Below are 6000 nucleotides of genomic sequence, written 5' to 3'. Positions count from 1 at the left end.
GTGTCATTTGGATGCATGCAGCACTGGGTGAAACTCCCTCTTTGTCACAACAGTTAAAGCTGCAGGAGCTATACTAGAGTGACCAGATACAAAAGGGAGCAGGGCTCCTGCAGCTTTGTGATGAAGAGGGGATTTCACCAGGTGCTGCATGCATACAAATGACACCTGCTGAAATTCCCTGTTCTATACCACTGTTAAAGATACAGGAGCCCTGTCCTCCTTTCCATAGGGTCACCCTAAAGACTTATATTCTGTTTCTTTTCCTTTGAATTGTGGTGGCATTAAAGTACGTACATTAAAAAAAGGAAGTCTGCTATGATAATGATGGTGTGTGTGTGTGTGTGTGTGTGTGTGTGTGTGTGTGTGTGTACGCTAATACAACCATCTAAAAAAGACTATTTTTGTCTCCAGCCTGCGTATGGACATACTCAAGTGATCTTGTGGGTGGCCCTATGGGGAAGTTGGGGGCGGCGGTCGTGGTCATAGAAGAGGAAGGGGGGCATTTCTCCTCCTGCCAAGGAGCTTTGCAATGGTTGGAGAGGGGAGCCCCATCCATGCTGGCACTGTGCCAGCCGGGAGCAAGCCAGCTCTTTGCGACATCTTAAGTTCCATCACTGTCCCCGGCAGAGGCAGGGAGGTGGGGAGAGGAGGGGGGTGGGGTTGGTTGGTTGGCTGGCTGGCTGGCTGGCTGCTGGCTGACTGAGAGCAGCAGCTGCAAGCAGCCACAATCTGAGCTCTGGTGCTTTGAGAAAGCTCGGGTTGAAACAGACGGGGCAAAAGGCAGAGGCAGGCCTCAGCTTGGAGATCAGGTAAGGGGGAAATTGGACGGGGGGGCGGGGGGGCAGCAAAGCAGCTAAACTGGGAGGGATCCAAGGTTACAATCAGAGACAACTGGCTGAGCCTAGCTCGGCTGCTACTGGGACGCTTGACCTGTGAAAAGAGGCTGCACTTTCCCCACTCACACACCTTTGGAACTCTTGTAATGTCATGAAATGGGACTGCACATTTTTCCCCACCTTTGGAACTCTGGTAATGTCATGAAATGGGACTGCACATTTCCCCCCACCTTTGGAACTCTGGTAATGTCATGAAATGGGACTGCACATTTTTCCCCACCTTTGGAACTCTTGTAATGTCATGAAAAGGGACTTCACTTTTTTTTCCACCTTAGAAACTCTTGTAATGTCATGAAAAGGGACTACACATTTTTTTTCCCACCTTTGGAACTCTTGTAATGTTATGCCGGTACTCTAAATTTAGCAGTGGCTTTGGGAAAAGAATTTCTCCCACTTTTTTTCTAGACTGCTTTTGTCAGTAATCTGTACCAGGGTTGCCAACTGCTGAGCAGCTCTTGCTCCTCTTTCTGTAATGTCCCATTAGATCTGCAGCAATGAAAAAGTGCTGTGTTCCTTGCCAGGAAAAGGGTGACTTCCTTAGGGCACGCAGCTCTGTGAAGGGCACAGGAGCAGTCTGGCCCAGTGTTTTCCTCAGCAGTTGACAAACCAGTTCTTTGGGCAATTCGTTCTTTTGTCCACTGTTGCTGGAGCTTCTGAGAGGTCAGCTCTCATACGGCTTGGAGCTCCTGTTTATATATGAACTCCTCCTATCCCAGGGCAGAAACACCAACAGAAGTTGTTGTGAACCGCTGAGAAAACTTTGGTTATTTAGCAGTATAGAAACATAAAAAAGAAAAAGCTGCATCTTGTCAAACATTCCCTGTTGCAGTTATTAAAGGCTCGGAAATAGGGTTGCCAGCTTTTGAACTGGCCCCTGCTGCTGTGCCTTCAACAGCGATTTCATCTCCCACACGGAGCAGTTGGTGATCATGTTCACAACGAAAAGCGTTTCCTGCTGATTTCTAGGGAGAAAACCTTCTTAAACAAAAGGCACAGGAGCAGAGCAGACCAGGGTGTCACTGTTTCGCCTGGTAAGTTGGCAACCCTACTCAGAAGGCATGCGTGACATGAAATCTGGGGTCCGCAAATGGGTGTCAAAGCTGTGAAGAGGCAATTGGGGTTCGAAGGAGAAAATGTGGTTGGGTACAGATTATTTCACAAAGGTGTAACTTACCATGACGCTCCTGTCACCATCGGTAAGCAGGCCAGTGTGTAAAAGCCCGTCTAACAGTGAGAAGAATTTAACCCCTCTCCTCCTTCCCCAGTGTTCCAATTCAGGGGTGGCGGGGTGGCATGGCCAGCCCTACCATGAGGCAGAATGAGGCAGCTGCCTCGGGCAACTGATTATGGGTGGTATGCAAGGGGAAGAAATTGAAAGTTACCTAACTTTATTATTGCCAGGAAAGGGCATTTGTGGGACTTTTTGCTTCAGGTAGCAAAATAACTCGGCTAGTTTTGGGGAGGGGAAGGAGAACAATGGCGCCATTCCTGTTCCGCCTCAAGCAACAAAGTGTCTTGGTCCTGCCTTTGTGGGTGCAGTAAAAATCCCCTTCATCATTTGCCAAGTAACTGACCTGTCTAGTGGCTTTAGAATTGTGTTGAGTTCCAGGTGCTCCATCATTATTATTATTATTATTATTATTATTATTATTATTATTATCATTATTATTTAATTTCCTGCCTTTTTCCCCTCTTGCAAGGAACCCAAGGCAGTTTATATATCGTATTTCTTCGATTGTGAGAAGCCATCGATTGTAAGATGCACACTAATTTCAGCACCACCAACAGAAAAAAAATATCCTAAGACACACCCGCGATTCTAAGATGCACCCCATTTTTAGAGATGTTTATACGGGGGGGAAAGTGTATCTTAAAATCGAAGAAATAGGGTAGTCTTCCTCCTCCTCCATTTTATCCCCTTCACAACTCTGTGAGGCCAGTTAGGCTGGGCATCAGTGACAGGCCCAAAGTCACCCAGTGAGCTTCACGGCCTGAGTGCAGACTAGAACCCCGATCTCCCAAGTCCCAGTCCAGCACTCTAATCATAACACCACACTTTAAGAAAGATATAGACACGTCGGAATGGGCTCAGAGGAGGGCAAGAAAGATTGTCAGGGCAAGTCCTCTGAGGAAAAGTTGAAGGAACTGAGTAGGAACAGTTAGTTGTCCAGCTGCCTCTTGAAGGCCTCTAGTGTGGGAGAGCCCACAACCTCCCTAGGTAACTGATTCCACTGTCGCACTGCTCTAACAGGTTTTAGCCTCGAGAACGGAAGATTGAGGGGTGGGGGAGGCATGAAAGCACTCTTCAGATATTGGCAAGAGGCACAGTTCAACAATGGGACCAGTTCGCAAAGGAGTGAGGGGTGTTCTCCCTCACTTCAGGGTCTTCAAACGGAGCCTGGACAGCCATTGGTGGGAGATGCTTCAACCCTAGATCCCCTGCCTTGAGCTGGGAGATAGAGGAAAGGATCTATAGTTCTCTGTATTCATGGCAGGGAGAGCTTGATATCAGAGATAGGATTGTGTGACTTGTTGGCTGGGTTCACATGTAACACTAAGCCATGAAGGGTTGCTAACTACTATGCGATGCAGATTATGCCAACAGCCCATTCTCAGAGTAGGCTGTTTGGGTGGATTAACCCATTGTGAGTGGTGGAAACACCCCAGAGACGACGCATGAACTCATAACGGGTTCCGCCAGGAAATGAGCCACCACGGCTTAGCATGTTGTGTGAACCCGGCCATTTTGTCCGTGCTACAGTGCTGGCTGGCCAGTGGGCCGAGAGATGCGATTGTGTAAACGTCAGAGGGGAAGCGACCGTAGAAAGTCAATTGGGGAAGCATCACATCCCAGGACGGACATCTGCAGGAGGAAGTTGGTTGTGGGAGAGGAATGTGCATGCGGGAACGACGTTGTGAGAGTATGACAGTGCGACACGAGCCACGTGTCAAGGCTGGCGAGCTTTGGGTGTCAGCTGCTGGGAACATCATTGTGAGCGATGCTTGTGTAAGGGGTGGGTGGGTGGGTGGGTGGGTGTGTTCACTATTGTGAGAAGTTGGATAGCAATCATCCATGTTTGTTCCGAAGTGTTTGGGTATATAGCTTTAAGAAGCATGTGGAGAAAACGTTTCTGTGAGATGTGGAATTGAACTCGTCATGTGAAATATGGGCCCCATCCTATCAAATGTGGAAAAAAAGAAATCAAAGACTCGGGGCATTTCTTGGAGAGCGGAGCCTGGGCCCTGCATGCCTTATGGAACACTTAACTTCCAACTATATACTCCTCTCCAAGCTTGGCAGCAGTACATGGCATCATTGGGCACACGTCAAGGGCCCACTAGCATTCACACCTGCCCTGGGTCTGTGAGCTGCCATTCAAACATTTCCCAAATGCTCTTGATGTAGCGTCGCTCCAGAACATTGTGGGGAATTTAAAATGGTGACTTGTCGCTGACAGCTCCTGTGGCCAGGTAAGTCTCTGGCTGAGGGTGCCAACAGAGGCCGTATTGGTGAAAGGCACCTCAAAGTTAGAGATTTATTTATTTATTTATTTATTTATTTATTTATTACATTTATATACCGCCCCACAGCCAAAGCTCTCTGGGCGGTTCCTCTCCTCTCTTCCTCTCTGCTCACTGAGGATGTCCGAAGGGGTCTTGCTCATCTTTCTTTTTTGTTAAACCTGAGAGGCAAACTAGTTGGTGTGTTTGCTTATGCGTTAGTGAACATATGACTAATGTAGCAGAAAAACGTTGGCTAGCCATATACCCTGGTGGCCACATTCTCAGTAACAGTGTGAAGGGGCCTACATGGCTACAAATACTGTATATGTGCCCAGGCCTCCTGTGGGATCCTAATTGGCTAAGACTCCCTGATCAGCTAGGACTCCCTGATTGGCTAGGAATCCCTGATTGGCTAGGACTCCCTGATCAGCTAGGAATCCCTGATTGGCTAGGACTCCCTGATCAGCTAGGAATCCCTGATTGGCTAGACTCCCACAATGTGACTAAAGCATGATTAAGTTAAGGTGTGGATCCTTGTATAAGTCTCCCTTCACACTATTACTGTCAGTATGGTCATAAGGTGTAGCAGCAGGGATGTGGCAGCTGGGCACAACCCCCTCGTGCATTCGCTAATGTGGGAGGAACTGAAGAAGGCTTGGATGTTGCAAAAGTGCATAAATTTTAGGTTTGGGAGATGCAAGAGACAGGATTTTACAGGCACCTTTCCGACTTCCTCATTGTTGCTGACCACCTGCAGGGTTCTCCTAATCCACACAGCATATGCTGAGCACACTGGCTGAATTTCAGAGTCCCTGGCTAATAGGGTCCTACATTCCCTTTCAAAAGTAGTGATACAGGAATGATGGGGACACCCTATTTTTGACATCCTATTGTCTTTGGATGGGGAGCAGGGGCCTTGCGCTGCAAATGCCTTCCCCCGTGAGATCCATTCCATGCCCTGTCTCTGGCTTTATGCTTTTTGTTGCCAACTGAACATTGTTTGCTTGTTTCAAACGGCTTTTGTGAGTGCCACCTGATTATATGCCTGTTTTGCATTGCGTTTTGAGGGCGTTGTTGTTTTATCGTGATGCCTCTTTTATTTATTGTGTTTAAAATCCATTTAAATACTGCCGTGTTTCACAATTAATGTCCAGTTTCCAAGTGGAAAGATGACGTTTAACACGTAGTTGAGAGAGGGCCTTCTCCTTTCCCAGCCTGCCTGGTCACTGACATCATCAGATGAGGCACTTCTGGTAGTTCCTCATGGACCTGCAATCCTTTTGGGGGTCTGCTCAGAGCAGAGCCTTTAGTTCATTGCCTTTCTCTCTCTGGAACTCCCTGCGGATTGATGCCAACACTGTTTCATTTTCGGCGCCTGCTAAAGACATTTTATTTCAGCAAGCCTTCCCTGACTAACTAGCCACTATTTTATTGGCACCAACCGATCTTAAAGGTTTTCATTCTGTATTTCGATGGGGGATGATAATGATTCTCCCGTTTATTGTTCACAGCTCGGAATTTTTATTCCATGTGGATCTCTATATAGGGAGACAGTTTTCTCCCTCTTTCATAATACTAGAACCCATAGGGGTCATGCCAA

The 6000-nt window shown here is 47.6% G+C and overlaps 1 protein-coding gene across 1 annotated transcript in view; it reads left to right on the top strand.

Moving 5' to 3' along the window:
* Positions 1-770: 770 nt before the first annotated feature.
* The window catches only part of PRKCQ (protein kinase C theta), a 56514-nt gene continuing 51284 nt past the window's right edge, over positions 771-6000 (top strand). The window contains exon 1 of the mRNA XM_063134698.1: positions 771-809. The gene's annotated coding sequence lies outside the window, so the exon portion shown is untranslated. The remainder of the gene's footprint in view (positions 810-6000) is intronic.

The sequence above is a fragment of the Elgaria multicarinata genome, chromosome 9, assembly GCF_023053635.1.
Source record: "Elgaria multicarinata webbii isolate HBS135686 ecotype San Diego chromosome 9, rElgMul1.1.pri, whole genome shotgun sequence".
NCBI classification, from domain to species: domain Eukaryota; kingdom Metazoa; phylum Chordata; class Lepidosauria; order Squamata; family Anguidae; genus Elgaria; species Elgaria multicarinata.
This window is presented reverse-complemented; position numbering and strand designations above follow the sequence as displayed.